This window comes from Cervus elaphus, chromosome X, assembly GCF_910594005.1.
Source record: "Cervus elaphus chromosome X, mCerEla1.1, whole genome shotgun sequence".
NCBI classification, from domain to species: Eukaryota; Metazoa; Chordata; class Mammalia; order Artiodactyla; family Cervidae; genus Cervus; species Cervus elaphus.
The window spans coordinates 44989959-45015079 of NC_057848.1; the positions used below are offsets into that span (position 1 = coordinate 44989959).

Below are 25121 nucleotides of genomic sequence, written 5' to 3' on the forward strand. Positions count from 1 at the left end.
CTATTTCCTTCCCCATTTTAGGGAAGCTTTCAACTGTTATCTCCCCAAATATTTTCTCATGGCCTTTCTTTTTGTCTTCTTCTTCTGGGACTCCTATGATTCAGATGTTGGGGCATTTCACCTTGTCCCTCATTTCTTTTAATTCTTTTTTCTTTTTTCCTCTCTGCTTCATATATTTCTACCATTCTATCTTCTACCTCACTTATCCTATCTTCTGACTCCGTTATTCTACTGTTCCTTCCCTCCAGAGTGTTTTTGATCTCATTTATAGCATTAGTCATTATTGATTGACTCTTTTTTATTTCTTCTAGGTCCTTGTTAAACATTTCTTGCATCTTCCCCATCCTTGTCTCCAGGCCATTTAACCGAAACTCCATTTTGTTTTCAAGATTTTGGATCATTTTTACTGTCATTATTCTTAATTCTTTTTCAGGTAGACTCCCTATCTCCTCCTCTTTTATTTGGTTTGGTGGGCATTTATCATGTTCCTTTACCTGCTGAGTATTTCTCTGCCTTTCCATCTTGTTTAGATTGCTGTGTTTGGGGTGGCATTCTGTGTTCTGGAAGCTTGTGGTTTCTCTTTATTGTGGAGGTTCCTCACTGTGGGTGGGGTTGGATGAGTGGCTTGTCAAGTTTTCCTGGTTAGGGAAGCTTGTGTCAGTGTTCTGGTGAGTGGAGCTGGATTTCTTCCCTCTGGAGTGCAATGAAGTGTCCAGCAGTGAGTTTTGAGATGTCTGTGGGTTTGGTGTGACTTTGGGCAGCCTGTATAGCTCAGGGCTATGTTCCTGCATTGCTGGAGAATTTGTGTGTTATGTCTTGCTCTGGAACTTGTTGGCTGTTGGGTGGTGCATGGTTTCAGTGTAGGTATGGAGGCTTTTGGATGAGCTCTTATCAATTAATGTTCCCTGGAGTTAGGAGTTCTCTGGTGTTCTCAGGTTTTGGGCTTAAGCTTCCTGCCTCTGGCTTTCAGTCTTATTATTCCAGTACCCTCCAGACTTCTCCATCCATACAGCACCAATGATAAAACATCTAGGTTAATGGTGAAAGGATTGTCCACAGTGAGAGACACCCAGAGAGGTTCACAGAGTTACATGGAGAGGAGAAGAGGGAGGAGGGAGATAGAGTGACCAGTAGGAGAAGAGGGGGAATCAAAAGGGTAGAGAGCAATCTAGCCAGTAATCAATTCCCTATTTGCTCTCCACAGTCTGGAACACCCAGAGAGGTTCACGGAGTTCCATAGAGAAGAGAAGAGGGAGGAAGGAGATAGAGGTGACCGGGGGAGAGGAGGGGGAGCCAAAGGTGAGAGACCAATCTAGCCAATGGTCAGTTCCCTAAGTGTTCTCCACAGCCTGGAACACCCAAAGAGATTCGCAGAGTTAAGTAGAGAAGAGAAGGGGGAGGGAGGAGATAGAGGTGACCGGGGGAGAAAAAGGAGAGTCAAAAGGGGAGAGAGCAATCAAGCCAGTAATCACACTGCTAAGTAAAAAGGGGTACTGAAGATTGGATTCTTAAAGGTACAAAATTGATAACAAATACCAAAAAGCATAGATTAAACATCTAGAGTAGGGGTTAGAATCTCAAAAACACAATATTAAAAAAACAAAACAAAATCACAAAAATTATTAAAAATATATATTAAATTTGCTTTAATCATAGGGTCTTTTTTTGGTAAGGTAATCATAGGTTATAAAAAGAATTTAAGGAGTGATAGAGAACTTAAAAATAAAACTAAAAAAAGTTTTTAAAATGATAATAGTAAAATATATCTAGGAATTTCTCTGGAGCTGTTGAGGGCAGTGTGGGGTCAGTTCAGTTTCAGATAGTTCCTTGTTCCAGCTTATACTTCTTCTCAAGGTCTATAGGTCCCTTCCAGTGTAGTCCATGCTAACTACAGGGTTTTAATCTGTTGCACCTGTCACTTCCAAAGTGATTCCCTGTGTTTATTTTGGCTTCTTCTGTTTGCAGGTTTCTTCAGTGTCTAATTTCTGCCCTGACACAAGGGGGCAAAGGTGGTCACTTATTTAGGCTCACTTGTTCAGCTGTGCTGTTGGGAGGGAGGAACACTGCAAAAAAATATGTCACTGGTGTGTGTGGGGAGTGCTTGCAGTGTCTTAGCCACACTGGGTTTGCCCCCACTCACGGGTGTGTGCTTTCCCAGTCTACACTGCTCAGGCTCCAGGTTGTTCTGCAGGAGAACTGTCTAAATTGGGCCCTGGGTTGTGTGCATTTCCCAGGTCTAAGCCGCTCAGGTTCAGGTTCTCGGGTACTCCACAAAGGCACAGACTCGGTTGGGCCTGTGTTTTGTGCCCTTCCCAGATCTGAGCAGCTCAGGCGACTAGGTGCTTGGCAGGCACACTCTCCCCAGGTGGCTTGTACGTCTTATCACCTCCCTGATCCCAGCCACTCGGTTTCCTTGTTGTGTAGTGGGTGCGCCATCTCAGGTGTGCTGTGTGTCTCCTCTGGGGAGCTGATCTCTGACTGTGACCGTCCCAGTGGATGTCAACCATCCAGAATCCCAGGAAGTCTTGGTTAGCAACTGGGAGCCTGCTCCCCGTTTGGTAGAGGATGCCATCTCTGGGGCTGAGGTTGCCCCTTTCTGGATCTGGCTGTTGACTCATTGCCTCCCTGCCTCCAGTGGGTGATGGACCAGTCTGCTAGCTCTCGCTCAGTCCCTTGCTCTGTGAGCAGGCCGGCAGTGCCTTAAGTTTGGTTCTTTTTGCGGGATAGTTCTCTCTCTCTCTCTCTCTCTCTCTCTTTCCCTCTCTCTCTCTGGGTATCCCACAGTTTGGGTTGCTGTCTCACGTTAGCTCCCTCAGGTTGCCCTCAGGGCATTCAGGCCCGGTCCTTACCCTAAGCATTGCAGCCTATGCCTCCCTGTTCAGCCCCCACTTGTTGGTGGCAAATGTGAGCATCTGGGCTACTTCTCTGCTGGGAGTTGCTGTTAGGCTCGTAATCTGTGGGTTTTGTTTATTTTTCTTCTCGGTTATGTTGCACTCTGAGATTCCAAAACTCCCCACAGACCCGTTGGTGAGAGGGTTTCCTGGTGTTTGGAATCTTCTCCTCTTTTAAGACTCCCTTCCCGGGAGAGGTCTCCATCCCTAACTCTTTTGTCTCTTGCTTTATCTTTTATATTATATCCTACCTCCTTTCAAAGACAGTGGGCTGCGTTTCTGGGTGCCTAATGTCCTCTGCCAATGTTCAGAAGTTGTTTTGTGGAATTTGCTCAGCGTTCAAATGTTCTTTTGATGACTTTTTGGGGGAGAAAGTGTTTTCCCCATCCTATTCCTCTGCCATCTTAGGACAGCCCCCTATCGATTCTTTTATGGATCATGCTTTATGTATGATGCCTAAGAACAATCAACAGTGACATAGAGCTGTTTAGTGATTTGCTGTAGGGTTGTTTCAGCATCATTTTTTAAAGCTACTATCTTTTCTTCATTTAATTGCCTTTATACATTTGTCAAATATTCATTAAACATATGTGTTTTCTGTCATTCTGGACTGTCTCTTCTGTTTCATTAATCTGTATTTCAGCTATTTTGTCTATACCAAGCTGTCTTGAGTACTGTAGCTTGAAATCTTAAAATAGGGTAATTGAGGCCCTCTACCTTTGTACTTTTAAAAATTATTTTTGGTTGATCTACTTACTTTGTCATTTGATGTAAATTTTATAAACGTGTTTTCAGCTACAAAGTAGTCCTATAAGAATTGCATTTATTCTATCAATTTAGAGAAAATGTATTTGTAGAGCCCTTATATGTGAGTTTTCATATGATAGGAATATAATATATCTGTCTGTTTAGGTTTTGTTTGATTTCTTTCAGCAGTCCTTTGTAGTTATCTGCATACTGTTCTAGCACATATTTTCTTAGATTTATTCCTGATATTTCACTTTTTGAGGCTATCATAAACTGTATTTATGGAAATTTTGGTTTCCAAGTGTTCATTGATAGTATATAGAAATAAAATTAATTTTTTGTACATTGACCTTGTTTTTTATGATGTAGCAGTAAATCATTACTTCTTGGAGCATCTTTAGATTCTTATTACTCTTTTTTATTCATTTTTTTCATTGGGGGATAATTGCTTTATAATATTGTGTTGCCCTCTGCCATACAAAAACAAGAATGAGCCACAGGTATACATATGTCCCCTCCCTCCTGAATCTCCCTCCCATCTCCTATTCCATCTCACCCTTCTAGGTTGTCACAGGGCACTGGGTTGAGCTCCCTATGTCACACAGCAAATTCCCATTTGCTATCTATTTTATATATGGTAATGTCTATGTTTCCATGCTATTCTCTCAGTTCACCCCACCCTCTGCTTCCCCCACTGTGTCCACAAGGCTGTTCTCTATGTCTGTGTCTCTGTTGCTGCACTGCAAATAGGTTCATCAGTACCATCTTTCTAGATTCCATATGCATTCATTAATATACAGTATTTGTCTTTCTGACTTACTTCACTTCGGTGCATAATAGACTTTAGATTCATCCGCCTCATTAGGACTGACTTGAATGTGTTCTTTTTTATAGCTGAGTAATACTCCATTGTACATATGTACCACAATTTCTGTATCCATTCATCTGTGGATGGACATCTAGATTTCTTCCATATCCAAGCTATTGTAAAAAGTTCTACAACAAACATTGAGGTATATGTGTCTCTTTAAATTATGGTTTTCTCAGGATATATGTCCATTAGTGGGATTGTTTTGTCATATGGTAGTTCTTTTCCTAGTTTTTTAAGGCATCTCATACCATCCTCCATAGTCTCTGTGTGTCCTAAGTCTCTTCAGTCATGTCTGACTCTTTGTGACCCTATGGACTGCAACCCACCATGCTCCTCTGTCTATGGGATTCTCCATTGAAGAATACTGGAGTGGGTTTCCATTTCCTCCTCCAGAGGATCTTCCTGACCCAGGGATTGAACCTGCGTCTGTTAGGTTTCCTGCATTGTCAGGTGAGTCCTTCACCACTGGCAGTACCTGGGAAGCCCCGTTTTCCTTAAATTGACTGTGCCAATTTACATTCCCACCAACAGTGTAAGAGGGTTCCCTTTTCTCCACATGCTCTCCAGCATATATTGTTTGTAGATTTCTTAATGATGATCATTTGTGAGATGATACCTTGTTATAATTTTCTCTAATCATGAGCAATTTTGAGCATCTTTTCATGTTTTTGTTGGCCATCTGTATGTTTTCTTTGGAGAAATGTCTTATTTGATTGTGCTGGTTTTTTTCTGGCATCAAGCTGCATGAGATGTTTGTATATTTTGAAGATTAATCCTTTGTCAGGTGTTTAATTTTCAATTCTCCTATTCTGAGAGTTGTCTTTTAACTTTGTTTGTTTCCTTTGATGTGCAAAAGCTTTTCAGTTAAAGTCCCATTTGTTTACTTTTGTTTGTATTTCCATTATTCTAGGTTGGGTCAAAGAGGATATTGCTGTGATGTATGTCAAACAGTGTACTGCCTATGTTTTCCTCTAAGAGTTTTCTAGTTTCTAGAAGTGAAAGTGAAAGTATTAGTCACTCAGTCGTGTCCAACTCTTTGCAACCTCTGGGACTGTAGCCTGCCAGGCTCCTCTGTCATGGAATTTACCAGGCAAGACTACTGGAGTGGGTTGCCATTCCCTTCTCCAGAGGGTCTTCCCAACTCAGGGATCAAACCTGGGTTTTCTGCATTGCAGGCAGATTCTTTACCATCTGGGCCACCAGAGAAGCCCTTACATTTAAATCTTTAATCCATTTATTTGGGGGCATGATATTAGAAAGTGTTCTGCTGCTGCTGCTGCTGCTGCTAAGTCGCTGCAGTTGTGTCCAACTCTGTGCGACCCCATAGACGGCAGCCTATCAGGCTTCTCTGTCCCTGGGATTCTTCAGGCAAGAACACTGGAGTGGGTTGCCATTTCCTTCTCCAATGCATACATGCATGCTAAATTGCTTCAGTTGTGTCCAACTCTGTGCGACCCCATGAACAGCAGCCTGCCAGGCTCCTCTGCCTGCAGGAATTTCCAGGCAAGAATACTGGAGTGGGTTGCCATTTCCTTCTCTAAGAAAGTGTTCTAGTTTTGTTATTTTACGTGTAGCTGTCCATTTTCCCTAGAACCACCTATTGGAGAGGCTGTCTTTTCTCCATTGTAGGTTCTTGCCTGCTTTGTCAAAGATAATGTGCCCAGATGTGTGTGGGTTTATCTCTGGGCTTTATATCTTGTTCCATTGGTTTATGTTTCTGTTTTTGTGCCAGTACCATACTGGCTTGATGACTATAGCTTTGTAGTATAGTCTTAAGTTAGGAAGGTTGATTCCTCCAGCTCCATTCTTGTTTTCCATGATTACTTTGGCTATTAGGGGTATTTTGTGTTTCCACACAAACTGTAGATTCTTATTACCTTTATTACTTCTAGGAGCATTTTTAGATTCTGTGAATTTCTATACAGACAGTCACATAATCTAAATAAGGGTGGATTTAATATTTTAAGCTTAATGGAAAGATAACTTATAAAACAATATATCTTTGTCATTGATTTCTAATTTAATACTCATACAGAAATACAAAGTAAATTACATGATTTATCTTTTAAAATATATTGGTACTTGTTTCCTTGGCCCAGAATATGGTCTACTTGGTAAATGTTCTCTATGTACTTGTAAAGACTATTCTGATATTGCTGGGTGGAGTGTTCTAGTACTGTCAGTTAGGCCAATTTGATTCATACAGTTTTTCAAGTCTTCTATATCTATATTGGGCTCCAAAATTACTGCAGATGGTGACTGCAGCATGAAATTGAAAGATGCTTGCTCCTTGGAAGCAAAGCTATGACTATTCTAGACAGCATATTAAAAAGCAGAGACATTACTTTGCTGACAAAGGTCTGTCTAGTCAAAGCTGTTATTTTTCCTGTCGCCATGTATGGATGTGAGAGTTGGACTATACAGAAAGCTAAGCACCGAAGAATTGATGTTTTTGAACTGTGGTTTTGGAGAAAACTCTTGAGAGTCCCTTGGACTGCAAGGGGATTGAATCAGTCAGTCCTAAAGCAAATCAGTCCTGAATTTTCATTGGTAGGACTCATGGTGAAGCTCCAGTACTTTGGCCACCTAATGAGAACTGACTCATTAGAAAGGACCCTGATGCTAGGAAAGATTGAAGGCAAGAGGACAAGGGGACAACAGAGGATGAGATGATTGGATAGTATCACTGACTCGATGGACATGAGTTTGAGTAAGCTCCAGAAGTTGGTGTTGGACACGGAAATCTGGCCTGCTGCAGTCCATGGGGTCATAAAGAGTTTGACACGACTGAGAGACTGAACTGATATCATTACTGATTTTCTGTCTGTGTATTCAACACGGTATTTAGAGAATTGTATTTATGTCTCCAATCATGAATAACATTAACATTTTGTATTTTTTTCTATTTCCTCTATATTTTCTTTCCTTTTTCCTTTCCCCCCCTAAATCCTTTGGAGTTAATTATTTTTCATTATTCTACTTTATCTTTTTTGTTCTATTAGCTATCATTGTTTAGTTTAATAATTTAGTGATTCCTTCAGGGTTGATAGTATACAGCTAAAACTTCTCAAATTCCGCCTTCATGTGATATTACTTTATGAATAGTATCCTTTTAGCAGTATATGTTTACTTACTCCCTACTGACCTTTGTGTCATTGTTGGCATCTATTTACCTTTACATATGTTTATTATCCTATAAACCTTGTTATGACTTTTGCTTGAAAATACTATTTTTCAAAGCGATTTTAAAAATAAGAGAAAACCCTATTTTATATTTATGCAAATATTTACAGTTTTTCAGTGTTCACCACTGTATTGAGTAAATCCATATTCTCATGGGAGTCTGTTTCTTCTATCTGAATGAATTATTTTAATCTGCTTGATAATGCAGGTCTGTTGCTGATGAATTCTTTTACTTTTAAAACTTTAACTTTTTATTTTATCTTTATTTTGCAAATACGATGTCAATGGCTATATAATTCTTGGTTGCCATTTCTTTTTCCTCTTTAAGTGTTTTAAAGCTATGTCTCCATAATTTTCTGGTTTATATTCATGCTACTTAGTGGGTATGGCCTCCCTAGTTGTGTGATGAAAACATTCTAGAAATATATAGTGAAGATTAATACTTATTCTGACTTGTCACTGACTTGTTAACTCTAAAATGGCTTAAGTGATGAATTTTACATTACATGTATTTTAGCACAATTAAAAAAATGGGCAAATAACTTGAAGACATGTTTTTTTAAAGAATATTCACTAGTGGTGTGTGCATCACCCAGCTTCAACAGTTATCAACATTTTACTATCCATATTATATCCAGTTCCCTGATTATTTCTATATTTTTGTTAGGCTATTTGTAAAGCAAGTCCAGCCACCATGCCATTTCAACTGTAAAAATTTCAGTCAGTGTGTTTACCTGTATAAATTTACAGTGTGATAAATTGTGTCAATGCTGCTGTGTATATGTGCAGAAGTTTAAGCTATTGTTTTGAACCACTGACTAGTATTTTAGAGTGAGTAAACACCTTTATTTATTTGTCCACAGAGATGAACACCTAGTCTCAAACTATCCACTTCCACACAATTGCTATGAAGACCGGCTGTGTTCATTTGCTCTTGGATTTTACCTGAGGATTTTTCTGGGATACATACTCAAAAGTGAGTATATAAACTTTACTAGAAGAGATAATAAAATTTATATTTTTATAAAACTGTTCTCTGCAGAGTGGATGGCATTAAATACTAGAAGCTGTATTGCAGAAAACCACTCACCTCTTGACTTCAGAGGCTCCTGGTTTATTCTTCTTTTGTGACCCACATCATTTGTCACAATTATTTGGACATATGTTGTAACCTTTGAACTTTTGCTGAGGGAAGGAATTAGATATGATTCACCAGATTTCAGAGAAGCTACCAGAGTGATTGTTTAATACATTTGAACACTCCTCAGTTACTAATCTATGACCTAGGTACACAGAACTGGCTGATGATCCATGTTCATGTGTACTCAATCACGCTCAACTCTTGTGACCCCATGGACTATAACCCTCCAGGCTACTTTGTCCATGGAATTTTCCAGGCAAGACTACTGGAGTGGGTTGCTATTTCCTCCTTCAGGGGATCTTCCAGACCCAGGGATCAAACTTTCGTCTCTTATGTCCCGTGTAATCGTAGGTGGATTCTTTACCTCTGCACCACCTGGGAACTCCAGTTAAATCTGTTTTGTTATGAATCCTACCACTGACCTTTTGGAAACACAGTCTGTAAGGTCTGTCAGCCTTCCTGTCTCCATCAAGAATTGTACCAAGTCTCAAACTCTATAATTTTTAAGTCATCATCAGGCTTTGGCTCAAGTTTCTTATCTTGTACTCTGGTTTCTCTGAATCCAAAACCAATGTGATGATGGTCTCCTTAGAACCTACATTCTGTCTCTGTGCTGATGATACGTGGTCAAATGTACTAATTGAAAAAAAAATGCTTTTAGCACTTATACTGAGTTGATATTCTTTCATGTAAAAGAATATGGAGAAAACTAAATGATATTATAAATAAATAGGTTACTCTCAGGTTAGAGAAAGTCTCAGAAACCAGGACATTGGTATCTTAGATTTGTATTGATGAAGATTTGTATCAACTTAGGAGAGCCTAAAGGAAAGTAAGAAGAGGAGCAGTTGGCAGAAGGATATGTAGCTCTCAGTAGAAAGGAGGGTGCTCTGAGAACATTCTGAGGAGTAAACGGGAAGAAGGCCTGAAAATAGGTCCAGGAAACAGTAACAGGAGCAGAAGTCTGGAGGACAGGATCCCTAACACTGACTTGTGATCCTGAGATATGCCCTCAAGACTTAGTTCCTGTGTTGGGCTAGAAACTCTGTGGCATCAGGGATCATATGCTATTTTTCCCAATAGCATGTAATCCCAGGTCTCTAACAACTCACTCAAAGCAAGGTCTCAATAAATTGTTTATGAATTGATGTATTAATACTTTGTGCTGTATATTACTTTTCTACTGATGCTTTAATAGTTACCATAAGTTTAGAAGCTTAAAAAAACATGAATTTGTTAGCTTACAGTGTTTTGGAATAGAAGTCCAACAGGGTCTCACTGGGATAAAGGCAAGGTGCCAACAGAGCTGTATTCCTTTCTGAAGACTATAGTGATAAGCCATTTTCTTGCCCTTTCGTAGCTTCTAAAGGACATAGTCATTCCTTTCATTTTCAAAGCTAGGAAACATAACCTGTCTCATTGCATCACTGCCATTGTCACATCTCCCTGACTCCTTTCTTCTGGAGCCCTCTGCCACTTTTTTGGACCCATTGTGATAATTCAAGAAATCCCCTTATTTTAAAGTCAGCTGATTAGCAGCCCTAATGTCATTTGTAGTCTTAATTCCCCATTACCATGTAACCTAACATATTCACAGATTCCAAGAATTAGGCCATGAACATATTTGGAGGCCCTCAGGAAGTAGATGCTCAATGGAAAATCTAGAAGTCACTTGCTAGGCCAAACGGTTGTAAGGACCACAGGCTAGATTAACCTATTGGTCAGTTTAGGATTATAAACTCCACTAACCTCGTTATGTTTTTCCTCCAGTGACTACAACCTGAATGAGAGACCCTCTACCTAGGGAGCTAAATGGAGAGAACTTGCTCTTGGAGGATTTGTCTCTTCCCAGAAGCTGCATGTTTGTTACCACTGTTCAGGAAAATTAATTTCACCAGTGTCCCTCCTGTAACATCATCTCCCTTTCTCCAGAATCCCTCAGGAAAGGAAAGGAGATAGGAAGCTTAACAGCACCAGTGGTAAACTAAGTTTATAAAAGTGTCTGTTGAGTGCCAAAATATCTTGGCAAATATATTTCATGTAAGACACATCTCTAGTTAAACTAAGCCCTGAGAGCATTTATCAATCCTAAGTTGTAGTTTCTTGCATACAAACACCCAGGACAACTTCCAGCAGATAAATATTTGCCCTTATTCCTATACTGGTAAAAACCAAGTCTGAGTGCTATACCTTAGTGAAATTAAAATGAACCCTCAGATTTGAAATGACACCAAGATAACCAGTACAGCAGGATTTTCTATTGAATCCTTGATAGCCTCAGGAAGTGAGTTCAGACTGGAAAACAGAAAACTAATATGATTTATGAGGTTATGGGGGAAAGCAGGTAGGATGGAAAAGTTGTCTGATAGTAACCAATAAGTGAGTGCTCTTCAAAATATATAAGGGGAAGTTGTTGGAGAAAAGAGAGATGATTTATACCTCCACTCAGGCTGAAATACAGCTGCGTTAAGTTGAAGAGATGGCAGGTAAGGCATCCAAACTAGCAGTTGGTGGTGACAAACAGGAGACAGAATGAATTAAGGATATAGGAGGTGGCCATGAGGGATGGCTTAGAGGAAATACCATCTCTCTGCCATATGTACCACAAGAATTGAACATGGAAAGATGAGAAGTAGAAGGTCATTTGGGAAGGCTCTTTAGAGGTGTTAAGGAAATATCCCCAATTTCAAACCACAGAACATTGCCCCCTGGCATTCCCACCCTCCAGGGAGGTGTCTGAATAGTGATTTGTGAGGTATAAGACTTTTCTAGCTACCATTGACTGAAGGCAGTGCCTTGATGACCAAACAACGCTGAAAGGGTGTGGTCCTCAGTGTCCTGGGGAGGGATTTCTACAAAAAGGGTAGGACCCTTAAGGTAGAAGCCAGGAAGTTTGAACAAGGCTAAGATGACCAAGAAATAAAGGAGCTGGGTGTACTTAGGAGACAATGAACCATAAGCACCAGAGGGAAGAAGATCTTTTTTAAACTCAAGTCCAGAGGTAATAGCAAGGTCAGATGATCCTGCCCAAGCTTCTCTTCTTTACTGACAATCTCCCCTCAAAGAGGCTTACGTGTCCTTGCCGGCATGAGCCTTATGTTCAATCTGCACCCATTCTCATTAAGAGCCCCTTCCCATTTCTCCTTCATTCTGCTTTTGCTGCCCAGTACTGTTCTGAGCTCAACCTTTTGTCCTTTCAATTTCAGAAGACATGGAGGAGAACAAACAGACTTCTTTACCTGAGTTCTAGTAATACATCTACTCACAGAATTGCAGTTACTTTAAGAAAGCCAAATGGAGAAAAAAGGGCAGCACATTTTGGTCATTACACAGAGTGAATAGTAGCCCACATCAAATGCATCTCGACTGGCTTCAAGGGCAGTCATAGAACTGCACCATTCCAAGATAACAGCAAAATGGACCACAGCTGGTGACAATTAAAGTCAGTAAGGTGAGAGAACCCTTCCTCCCAGTAGATATGTCTGTATCTCTAAGCTGTCTGATGACAGAAGGAACAGTGTGAACGGAAGAGTCAGGTACATGGAAGGGAAGAGATATAAGGCCTTGCAGGATTAGGGGCTAGATTGGCATGTCCATAGGAAGTACATTTGGGATAAAGAATAGATAAGTATAGAGCAGTAGAGACAAATTTCCCTCCATAAAACTTTAACCCACATGCCAGGAGTCAAAAGGCACACTTGTATGGAGTGGGAAGAAGAAAAGGGAACTTGATATCAGGGTTTAGATTGCCAGACCCAGATGGGAAGATGGTGTTTTTAGTGTAGAGTGGCAGTGATGCCTCAAAATAAGGAAAATAAATGAATCATTTCTCCCTCATAGTGGTGTTAGTTGTGCTATACTTTGCTGCAAGCATCTATAATCCCTATGAAAAATGGAAACACCCAACTAAAAGTCCCAAACAGTACCTTCATGGAATAAAATAATGGTGTTTGGAGATAACATATTCAACACTGATGAGGCCAGTTTCCAACACTGATGAGGCCAGTTTCTTGCTGAGAAATTTATAGTGGAGCTACTGTCTACCAGGGGGATTGTTGGTTGTTCAGTCGTGTCCGACTCTTTGAGACCCCATGGGCTGTAACCAGGCTTCTCTGTCCACAAAATTCTCCAGGCAAGAACATTGGAGTGGGTTGTCATTCCTTTGTCTAGGGGATCTTCCTGGCCCAGGTATCCAACCTGGATTTCCTGCATTGCAGGCAGATTCTTTACCATCTGAAGGCAGTGGGAAATTTTATCTATTGTTATCCCACTATGAGAAGTTATGAAATTACTTCACATGTACTTTGATCCATCTCTCCATCTCCCTCCCTCACTATCCAGTTTTAGTGAATTATGCCACTATTTTTAGAATGATTGGTGCTCACTATTATAAATTTATATTTATTTATTATCACTCAGTTACTTGACTTGGCAACCTTAAAGTTATCTTTAGATCCATGGCTAAGAAATTTAGAAAATTTTCTTATACTGCCTGTTAGCTTTTCATCATTATTGTGTGATTTTTGTTGTATTATTTCTCTGTAGTTACATTTAAAAGCATTTAGATTCTTCTTTGTAACAATAATTTTCATACTCCTACTGTCTTTAAAGTATTCATTAACAGATTTTATGCAGCAGTTTCTCCATTGTGCAGTAAGGACTCATTAGAACTATATGTGCTGATTTCTTGTATATTTGAAATTTTTGTCTCTTCTTTTATACTTAAATGGCACTGTGGCTCAGTATAAAATGCTTAGGTCATTTATGCTTTTAAGCATTGATCCACTATATTCTGACAGTGACTGTTGTGATGAAGACTTCTGAGACTGGACTGATATTACCCCTTTATAAGCCTAAAGATGAGTTTTGCTACATTGTACAGTGTTTGGGCTTCTCTGGTGGCTCAGTGGTAAAGAATCTGCCTTCAATGCAGGAGATGCAGGGTTGATTCCTGGGTCAGGAAGATCCCCTGTAGGAGGAAATGACGACTCACTCTAGTATTCTTGCCTGAGAAATCTCATGGACAGAGGAGCCTGGTGGGCTACAGTGCATGGGGTCGCAGAGAGTCAGACACAACTTAGCGACTAAAGAGCAGTGTTCTTTATCTCTGAAATCTAGTTTAGTTAAACTATCAGTGTTGCTTTTTGTACCAATTTACACTGTGACCAAATGAAAGAAAACTTTGTCTTAAGGCTAAATCTTATATTCTGTATGGTTTCCTGAATTAAATCTTTGCGTTTTTCTCTTCTTTTACTTTGATTCTCTTCTTCAGGAGCACTCACTTTTTTCATATTGGATACCATTTATCATTTTTCATTTGACTTTGCTTACTTTAATCAATCTCTCCTCTATATCCTCAGATGTCTTTTTAGTTGCATGTTTCCTTCTTTTTTTCTGCTTCAATGTGATATTCTGTCAAGTTTTAACTCTTCTGTATCATTTTTAACTTTAGTTTTCCCAAGTCATTTTCATATCTTCCTATCACCTTATTATTTATCTGCTGTATCTCTGCTTAGGACTTTTGTTTTAAAGTCAATTTTGACTTCCAGTTTCAGCTCTAATATTTACAGTTTAAAAACCAACATTCCAAAATTAACTATAAGAAAAAGTTATACAAACTGAAAATCTATGTCTTTCCTCGGACTAATTGTTGAACTGAGGTTGCAGAGCAAACACTCCCAAATCTAGAGAGACAAATGTATCAGGAGAGTCACATTCAAGGCTGTTTTATTTGGAGCATAAGTCCCTGAACCATAAATTAGTTGGATTATTTGGCAGCTGGGATGGAAAGGGAGTTTGGGGAAGAATGGATACATGTATATCCATGACTGAGTCCATTTGCTGTCTACTTGAAACTATCACAATGTTTTAATCAGCCATATTCCAATATAAAATAAAAAGTAAAAGAAAAAAAACAGACTGAATTATATGGCAAACATAAAAAATTTAGTAGGACTAGTAAAGTGATCATTTTGATGACTTTTGCTAGAAATTGTGTGTTAACTTTCAAGAGAATAACAAATCCCTAAGGGCTCCAGTCTTAGGAGAATCCTTCATATTTTCATGGTCTTTACCTTAAGAAATTCCACTGGGTTCTCATCATGGAATATCTAGGAAAGATCCCTTTGTGGCTCTGGAAAAGTGAGGGAAGAATGATAATTGTGAAACATACCAAGATACTTCTCCATAACAAAATCCTACTATACAGGATTGAAAACTATATTAGGGCTTTTTCCCAGTCAGAGGAAGGGAATTCCTTTGATTTCAGCTCCATCTAGCCTTCGTGTCTTACCTAAGGTGTTAAAACATAGTCTACAGGGTTCAAGGATTGGAAATGCTGGTTCTAGGCCATCCGTAAAGTGCTAAGGCAAAAAGCAATACAAATAGAGAAATATTTTTGAATGTCATAGTTCTGAGATACAGGGCCACTAATAGATGATTATTTAATCATAAGATTACAGAAATCTCCCCAGCTCCATACTTCATAGTCATACCAACAGAGCATCAGTATCATAAAAGGGGGTTTTACCTGAAAGTGCTACAAGAAACAGATTCTTTCTGACTGGAAATCTTAAGGAAGCACAAAGTCAAGGTAGGAAACAGAAGGTTAAAGAAACTTGAAGCCTCTGGGACCTGTAGAAAGATCAAACATTAAACATTCCTGGGTATATATTGAAAGAAAACAAAAACACTAATTTATTTCTCTCTGAGTATATGGCCAGAAGTGGGATTGCAAGATCACATGATAGCTCTATTTTTACTTTTTTAAAGGTACCTCCATACTGTTTTCCACAGTGGCTGCACCAATTTACATTGCCACCAACAGTGTAGGAGGGTTCCCTTTTCTCCACACCATCTGCAGCATTTATGATTTGTGGACTTTTCAATGATGGCCATTCTGACCAGTGTGAGGTGGTACTTCATTGTAGTTTTGGTTTTCATTTCTTTAATAGCCAATCATTTATTTATATACTGGCAATTAAGATTTGGAATTAGAATTTTAATAAAATAGTAACATTTACAATGGAATAAAAATAATGAAATACTTGGGTATAAAAAACAAAGCAGAATCTATTTATAGAAAACTATAAAACACTGGTGAAAGAAATCAAAGCAAATTTAAATAAGTCCCTGTTCATGAATTGGAAAACTCGCTATTGTTAATGTCAATTCTTCCCAACTGTGTAGATTTAATATAATCCCAAAGAAAATCCCTGCAAGCTAGTTCTTAGGTATTGAAAAACTGACACTCAAAGTTATATAGAAAGAAAAAGAATAACCTGAAAAATACTGAAGAGGATCAAAGTTGGAATGTTAACACAACCTGATTTGAAAACTTTTTAAAAGATAAAGTAACCAAGACAGTGTTGTATTGGTGGAAAAAAAAAAAACCACTTAGATCAATATAATAGAAATGAGAGTCCAGCAATAGACTTGAACAAATACAGCCAACCGGTATTTGACAAAGACACAAAGGTTATTTAATGGAGAAAGAGTAGATTTTTCTAAAATACTGCTGGAACAGTTTGACAACAATAAAGCAAAAAAAAAAAAAAAAAACCTAAACACAGACCTTACACTTTTCACAAACATTAACTTCAAATGTATCATATACTTAAATATAAGATGTAAAATTATAAAGTTTCTAGAAGATAACATGAGAAAACCTATGTGATCTTGAGTTTGGTGATAAGATTTTAATAACAATACTAACTGTATCATCCACAAAAGAAAAAAACTGAATCTATTGGACTTCACTAAAATAAAAAAAGAAATCTGCTCTGCAAAATAAAATAAGAGTTGGAAAAGACAAGCCATAAACCAGGAGGAAACATTTGTGAATCACATATCATCTAGTAAAGAGTTAGTCATTCAGTCCTGTCTGATTCTCTGTGACCCCATGGACTGTAGCCCACCAGGCTCTTCTGTCCATGGGATTCTCCAGGCAAAAATACTGGAGTGGATTGCTATTTCCTTCTCAGGGGATCTTCCCGACCCAGGGATTGAACCTGGGTCTCCCACATTGCAGGCAGACTCTTTACCAACTGAGCCACCAGGGAAAACCTTACATCAAAAATATACAAAGAACTCTTTTGGTTTATGTGTGTTTAATTTTACCTTATATTGAAGTACAGTTGACTAATAATATTGTATTAGTTTCAGGTGTACAGCAAAGTGATTCAATTATACATATACTTGTATCTATTCTTTTTCAAATTCTTTTCCCATTTAGACTGTTACAGAATAATGAGCAGAGTTCCCTATGCTATATATTAGGTCCTTGTTGCTTATCTATTTTAAATATAGCATTGTGTTTATTTTTAAATTGAGGTATTATTGACATATAGCATTATATTAGTTTCGGATGTAAAACATGACAATTTGGCATTTATATACATTGCAAAATAATGAAACAATACGGAAACAACCACTTGTTTTTAAAAATAGGGCAAAGACCTTAACAGATTCCTCATCAAAGTAGATATACAGATGGCAAATAACCATATGAAAAGATGTTCAACATTGTCTATCATTAGGGAAATGCAAATTAAAATAGCAATATGTTCCAGCTGTACCCCTATGAGAATGGCTAACATACAAAAAACCTGACTATCTAAATGCCTTGTGAGGATGCGAAGCAAAAGGAACTCTCATTCATTGCTGACAGAAATGGAAAATGGTCAAGTGATGTTGGAAAACAGTTTGACAGTTTCTCACAAAGGTAAACATAGGCTTACCATGTGATTTATCAGTCACATTCCTAGGTATTTACTCAACTGATATGAAAACTTAGGGCCATATGAAACTTGCATATGAATGTTTGTAGCAAAACTCACAAACATGAAACACTGGAAGCAGCCAAGATGTCCTTCAGTAGGTAAATGCATAAATAAACTGTGGTGCAGCCATACAATGGAATAATATCAGCAGTAAAAAGGAATGAGCTTTCAAGCCATGCAAAGACATGGATAAATCTTAAATGAATATTGCTAAATGAAAGAAATCAGCCTGAAAAGGCTGTATATGACATGATTCCATTTATATGATATTTTGAAAAAGGCAGATTTTAGAGGTGATAAATAGATTAGTAGTTGCCCTGAGTTCAAGGTAGAAGAAATTTGAATAGTTGAAGCATACAGAAACTTTTAGGGCAATTAAACTGTTTTGTATTATATTAAGTGGGTGGCTACAAGACAATATGCATTTTTCAAAACTTAGAACTTTGTAGCACAAAAATTGAACCTTAATGTGTGCAAGTTAAAAAATTCATTTAGCAAGTCAATTGATTCCATATTGGAATGGAGACCATGACAAAATAATCTAAATGTATTGCAGATACACAGGCTTATCACAGAGACTTTGTGGTTTCACTTCCAGACCACCACAATGAAATGAATATTGCAATAAAGCAGGTAACATGAAGTTTTTGGTTTCCAAGTGCATAGAAAAGTTACACTGACACTATATTTTAGTCTATTGAGTGTTCAATCACATTGTGTCTAAAAATGTACATACCTATTTATTTATTTTCATTTATTTTTATTAGTTGGAGGCTAATTACTTTACAATATTGTAGTGGTTTTTGCCATACATTGACATGAATCAGCCATGGAGTTACATGTGTTCCCCATCCCGATCCCCGCTCCCGCCTCCCTCCCCATCCCATCCCTCTGAGTCTTTCCAGTGCACCAGCCCCGAGCACTTGTCTCATGCATCCAGCCTGGGCTTGGTGATCAGTTTCACCCTTGATAGTATACTTGTTTCAATGCTATTCTCTCAGAACATCCCACACTCGCCTTCTCCCACATAGTCCAAAAGTCTGTTCTGTACATCTGTGTCTCTTTTTCTGTTTTGCATATAGGGTTATCGTTACCATCTTTTTAAATTCCATATATATGCGTTAGTATACTGTATTGGTGTTTATCTTTCTGGCTTACTTCACTCTGTATAATGGGCTCCAGTTTCATTCATCTCATTAGGACTGATTCAAATGAATTCTTTTTAATGGCTGAGTAATATTCCATTGTGTATATGTGCCACAGTTTCTTATCCATTCGTCTGCTGGTGGGCATCTAGGTTGCTTCCATGTCCTGGCTATTATAAACAGTGCTGCGATGAACATTGGGGTGCACGTGTCTCTTTCAGATCTGGTTTCCTCGGTGTGTATGCCCAGGAGTGGGATTGCTGGGTCATATGGCAGTTCTATTTCCAGTTTTTTAAGAAGTCTCCACACTGTTCTCCATAGAGGCTGTACTAGTTTGCATTCCCACCAGCAGTGTAAGAGGGTTCCCTTTTCTCCACACCCTCTCCAGCATTTATTGTGTGTAGACTTTTGGATAGCAGCCATCCTGACTGGCATGTAATGGTACCTCATTGTGGTTTTGATTTGCATTTCTCTGATAATGAGTGATGTTGAGCATCTTTTCTTGTGTTTGTTAGCCATCTGCATGTCTTCTTTGGAGAAATGTCTGTTTAGTTCTTTGGCCCATTTTTTGATTGGGTCATTAATTTTCTGGAATTGAGCTTCAGGAGTTGCTTGTATAATTTTTAGATGAATCCTTTGTCTGTTGCTTCGTGTGCTATTATTTTCTCCCAATCTGAGGGCTGTCTTTTCACCTTGCTTATAGTTTCCTTTGTTGTGCAAAAGCTTTTAAGTTTCATTAGGTCCCATTTGTTTATTTTTGCTTTTATTTACAATGTTCTGGGAGGTGGGTCATAGAGGATCCTGCTGTGATTTATGTCGGAGAGTGTTTTGCCTATGTTCTCCTCTAGGAGTTTTATAGTTTCTGGTCTTACATTTAGATCTTTAATCCATTTTGAGTTTATTTTTGTGTATGGTGTTAGAAGGTGTTCTAGTTTCATTCTTTTACAAGTGGTTGACCAGTTTTCCCAGCACCACTTGTTAAAGAGGTTGTCTTTTTTCCATTGTATATCCTTGCCTCCTTTGTCAAAGATAAGGTGTCCATAGGTTCGTGGATTTATCTCTGGGCTTTCTATTCTGTTCCGTTGATCTATATTTCTGTCTTTGTGCCAGTACCATGCTGTCTTGATGACTGTAGCTTTGTAGTAGAGTCTGAAGTCAGGCAGGTTGATTCCTCCAGTTCCATTCTTCTTTGTCAAGATTACTTTGGCTATTTGAGGTTTTTTGTATTTCCATACAAACTGTGAAATTATTTGTTCTAGTTCTGTGAAGAATACTGTTGGTAGCTTGATAGGGATTGCATTGAATCTATAGATTGCTTTGGGTAGTATAGTCATTTTGACAATATTGATTCTTCAAATCCATGAACATGGTATTTTTCTCCATCTATTTGTGTCCTCTTTGATAAAAATGTAAATACCTGTTTAAAAATACCTTATTGTTAAAAAATGAAGCTGAGCCTTCAGCAAGTGGTAATCTCATTGCTGGTGGAGAGTCTTGCCTCGATGCTGATGCCTGCTTGCTAATCAGGATAGTGGTTGCTGAAGCCTAAAGTATCTGTAGTAATATGTTAAAATAAGGCAATAATGAGGTTTGCTGTGCCAGTTGACTCTTGCTTTTATGAATGATTTCTCTATAGTGTGCAATGCTGTCTGATAATATTTTACCCAGAGTAGAACTTCTTTCAAAATTGGAGTCATTCCTCTTAAACCATATTGCTCTTTTATCAACTAAGATTCTGTAATATTCTAAATCCTTTGTTGCCATTTCAACAGTCTTTACAGTGTCTTCACTAAAAGTAGATTTAATCTCAAGAAACCACTTTCCTTGCTCATCCATAAGAGGAACCTCCTCATCTGTTAAAGTATTATCTTGAGATTGTAGCAATTCAGTCAAGGCTTCAGGCTTCACTTCTAATTCTAGTTCTCTTGCTATTTCCGCTACATCTGCAGTGACTTTCTCCATTGAAGTCTTGAACCCCTCAAAGTCATCCATGAGGGTTGGAATCAACTTCTTCCCAACTTCTGGGAATGTTTCTATTTTGACCCCTTCCCTTGAATTATGCATGTTCTTAAGGTCTTCTAGAATGGTAACTCCTTTCCAGAAGGTTTTCACTTGAATTTGCCCAGATCCATCAGAGGAATCATTATCTACGGCAGCTATGTTGTTGTTCAGTCACTCAGTCATGTCCAACTCTTTGCGACCCAATGGGCTGTGGCACGCCAGGCTTCCCTGTCCTTCACTATCTCACTGTTTGCTCAAACTCATATCCACTGAGTTGATGATGGCATCCAACAGTCTCATCCTTTGTTGCCCCCTTCTCCTCACAGTCTTATGAAATATATTTCTTAAATTGTAAGTCTTAAAATTAAAAATGATGCCTTGGTCTGTGGGCTACTGAACAGATATTGTGTTAGCAGGCTTGAAGACAACTTTAATCTTATTGCCCATCTCCATCAGAGCTCTTTGGTGACTAGGGTCATTGTCCATGAGCAGAAATATTTTGAAAGGAATCTCTTTTTTCCTGAGCTGTAGGTCTCAATGGTGGACTTAAAACAGTCAACAATATTGTAAACAGATGTGCTATCATACAGGCTTTGTTGTTCTATTTATAGAGCACAGGCACAATCAAATTAGCATAATTCTGAAGGGCCCTAGGATTTTCAGAATGGTTAACGGGTATCAGTTTCAACTTCAAGTCACCAGTTGGATCACCCCTAGCAAGAGTATCATCCTGTCCTTTAAGCTTTGTAACCAGGCATTGACTCCTTGCTATGAAAGTCCAAGATGACATCTTCTTTCAGTATAAGGCCTTTGTCTACATTGATAATGTTTGTTTAGTGTATCCACCTTCATTAATTGTCCTAGCTATATATAACTTTCTGTAGCTTTTACATTAGCACTTGCTATTTCACATTGTACTTTTTATGTTATGGAGACAGCATCTTTTCTTAAACTTCATGAACCAGTCTCTGCTATCTTCAAACTTTTCTTCTGCACCTTCCTCACCTCCCATTCACTGCTGGTGGGAATACAAAATAATACAGCCACTTTATAAGAGAGTTTGACAGTTTCTTGCAAATCTAAAAATAGTCTTTATACAATTCAGTGATTGCTCTCCTAGGTTTTTACCCTATTGAGTTGAAAACTCACGTTTATACAAAAACCTGTGCATGTATGTTTGTAGCAGCTTTTTTCAATATTGGCAAAAATTCAAGCAACTGAGATGTCCTTCAGCAGGTGAATGGGTGAACAAACAGTCATATATATCTATATAGAATATTATTCAGTGGGGAAAAAAAGAAATGAGCTGTTGAGCCACAGGAAGACAGAGGTATATCTTAAATACATATTGTGAAAAAAGTGATTCTGAAAAGGTGACATATTGTATGATCCCAGCTATATGACTTTCTGGAAAAGACAAAACTAGAGAGACTGCAAGAAGGTGGGTGGTTTCCAGAGATCAAGGGAACAGGAAAGTTTTGACTAGATGAAGCACACAGAAGAGTTTTTACAGAGGCGAAACTTTTCTGTGTGATATTGTAATGGTGGACTCTATTTATGCATTTGTCAAAACCCATAAAATTGTACAACACAGAATCAAACTTAGTATAAATTTAAACTAAATCTTTAGTTGGTAATAATCTAATGGTATTGGTTCATTAATTATAACAAGTGTATCACACTAATGCAAGATGTTAATAATGGGGCATATTGTGAAGGGTGGTGTATGGGAATTCTGCACTATATGCTCATTTAATTTGTAAAAAATAAATTGCAAAATCCTAAACTTCCCTGGTGGCTCAGATGGTAAAACATCTGCCTACAATGCAGGAGAACCAGGTTCAATCCCTGGGTCAGGAAGATCTCCTGGAGAAGGAAATGGCAACCCAGTCCAGTATTCTTGCCTGGAAAATCCCATGGATGGAGGAGCCTGGTAGGCTACAGTCCATGGGGTCACAAAGAGTTGGACATGACTGAGTGACTTCACTTTCACTTTTCACTTTCAAAGAGGTATTTAAAGGGAAAATACTTACAGTTTTTCTCTATGTGACAGAGAAACAGAAGCTTTCTCACTCACATGACTCTGTTAACCACAGAAGCAAGACAAAACTTTAAGTGTCAGTGTTGAAATGGGAAGAAAAAGTTGTTTTGTGGGACTTCCCTGTTGGTCCAGTGGTTAAGACTCAGAGCTTATATTGCAGGGGTTGTGGGTTCAATCCCTGGTGGGGAAACTAAGATCCCACATGCTTTATGGTATAGTAAAAAAAATTTTTTTAATGTAAAAAGTTGTTTTAGTGAGAGAATCAGTAACTTAGAGGAAATGTTCAAGGTTTCATATATCTTGGAGACTAGATCTAGATGAAACGTCTTTTTTTTTTTTTTGACAATTTCAGTGTTCTTTTTTTTTAAATTTTTTTTTTATTATTTCAGAGTTCTAAATGTTTTTTTCTGAGTGTGAGTTGTCATAGTACATGATCATATAGTGACATGACACATGGTCAGTTTTACTTACAGTTATTTCTATAATTTTTGTTTTTCTTTATGGGCCTAATTTTCCACTGTAAAATGAGGAAGTAGGGCTATACAGTTTTTAGGAGCTTTTCTGACTCTGATATTCTAGTGATCTAAAATTGATAGTTATGTCAATAACTCAGTACTTTATTGTCTATAAAGGAAAGTAACTCTTATATCCTACAGAAGCACATAGGAAACTTAAAAGGGACAATTACATAGTTGTGATTAAGGTTATTTAGTGATTCCATTTTAGCATGTATACACTGAATTAAGTAGTTTACATAAAAACTCTAGTGGGAACCTAACTAACTAGGGCACCAAATCTCCTTTTAGTTTGACATTACCTTTAGTTTTAGAAGAAATAAAATAACAGGGAAAACAGGAGAGCCACACTCAAAATAAACAAATATGTTGTATGATCCAGCCAGGTACTTATTCACTTCAATACATCATGTTACCTGCGTTTCTACCTATAATCTGAGTAATGTGAAAAAATGACTTTCAGGTGATCATGAAATTCAGAAAAATCTTTGAAATTTAAAGCATTTAATCATGCTCGCTTGATTCCACTTGATAAGATAGAAGGGCATATTAAACAGGTTTTAGTATTAAATTTAAAAGAATGAGTTTTATATTTAAAACAATATAGTCCCTACAATCTAAAGTTAAAGGTACGGGTTTTATATTTAAAATGATATTCCCTACAATCTAAAGTTGCCTGGATAGTTTTTATCATAAAATGTATCCCTCTGTTTGGATGGCTTCAGTGACCCCTATGGAGCTCTTCTTGACATGAATTTGAGTCCTTTAATTCCAATTTGAAGTCAACACACATTAGAAATTCTCAGATATATAATTTCTGTGTCTTGTGCTGGTACGTGCCCAAGTGCAAAGAGTTGCATATTTAAGCTTACTTATTTTAATGATGTATTTTGTCTCTGTTAGCATTATTTCTTTGAGCTGTTATACATGTACATTTCAAGGAATCTTTAGCTGCCTATGCTCAATCTTTTACAGATAAATTCACAAATGGGTATCTTAGAAAAGTCAAGAATGCTTTATAATGCTATCTTGTAATTTCATGTTCTGAAATAGAGTTTTACAAGTAGTTGTGATTCCTGTATTCATGAAACTAAGAAATTGAATTGGAAACTAATTCACCAGCTAATGAATTGTAGGCACCTTTAGCACACTACTGCCGACCTTGACTATGATCATGTGGAAACCTTTTTTGATAGAGTAAGGAACTCTGTAATTCACTTACCTTGTGATTTAATTCTGCTCTGATAAGCAGAAATTGCTAAACACTATCAGATTCTGCTGATGTTATTGTGTTGGGGACTCTTTGTCTCCTGGGACAGACCTAAAACCAGTTTGAGCTAGTTACTTACCTCAGTAGGTGGGAACATGGTATTAATTGTTCATGAAGTTAATATTGTAGCTTTTTTGCAACAAACATATATTGGTTGTCATGTAAGGGAAAGCATCTCTGTTTCAAAGACAGCTGAATATTTATTGGAGTTCCTGCACCAGCCATCATTTAGATTTTGAGACTAAGTGAACAGAATATGAATGATATCCTGAAATCTTATCTTTGCCATTTCAATATTCAAAGCCCATTTTTACCTTTGGTGAGTTAGTGGAAGTATCTACAGGTATGAACCTTTTTGGATTGTCAAAAAAAAAATTGGCAATTGGGGTCACATCCCTTTGTTAGTCACCAAGAGTCACCAGGAATTATAAACTGGAATTCCTACTTGCAGGACCTGGACTAGAATGAGGTAAGTGAGATGCCTCTGGCACAGAGTTTAAGAGGACACTCTTTCTCAGCGCGGGGCCTTCTTCAGT

General features: G+C 38.0%; 1 long non-coding RNA gene across 1 annotated transcript in view; it reads left to right on the forward strand.

Moving 5' to 3' along the window:
- The window catches only part of LOC122689454, a 176562-nt gene that overhangs the window by 27041 nt on the left and 124400 nt on the right, over positions 1–25121 (forward strand). The window contains exon 2 of the long non-coding RNA XR_006339816.1: positions 8556–8668. This is a non-coding gene — a long non-coding RNA (uncharacterized LOC122689454). The remainder of the gene's footprint in view (positions 1–8555; positions 8669–25121) is intronic.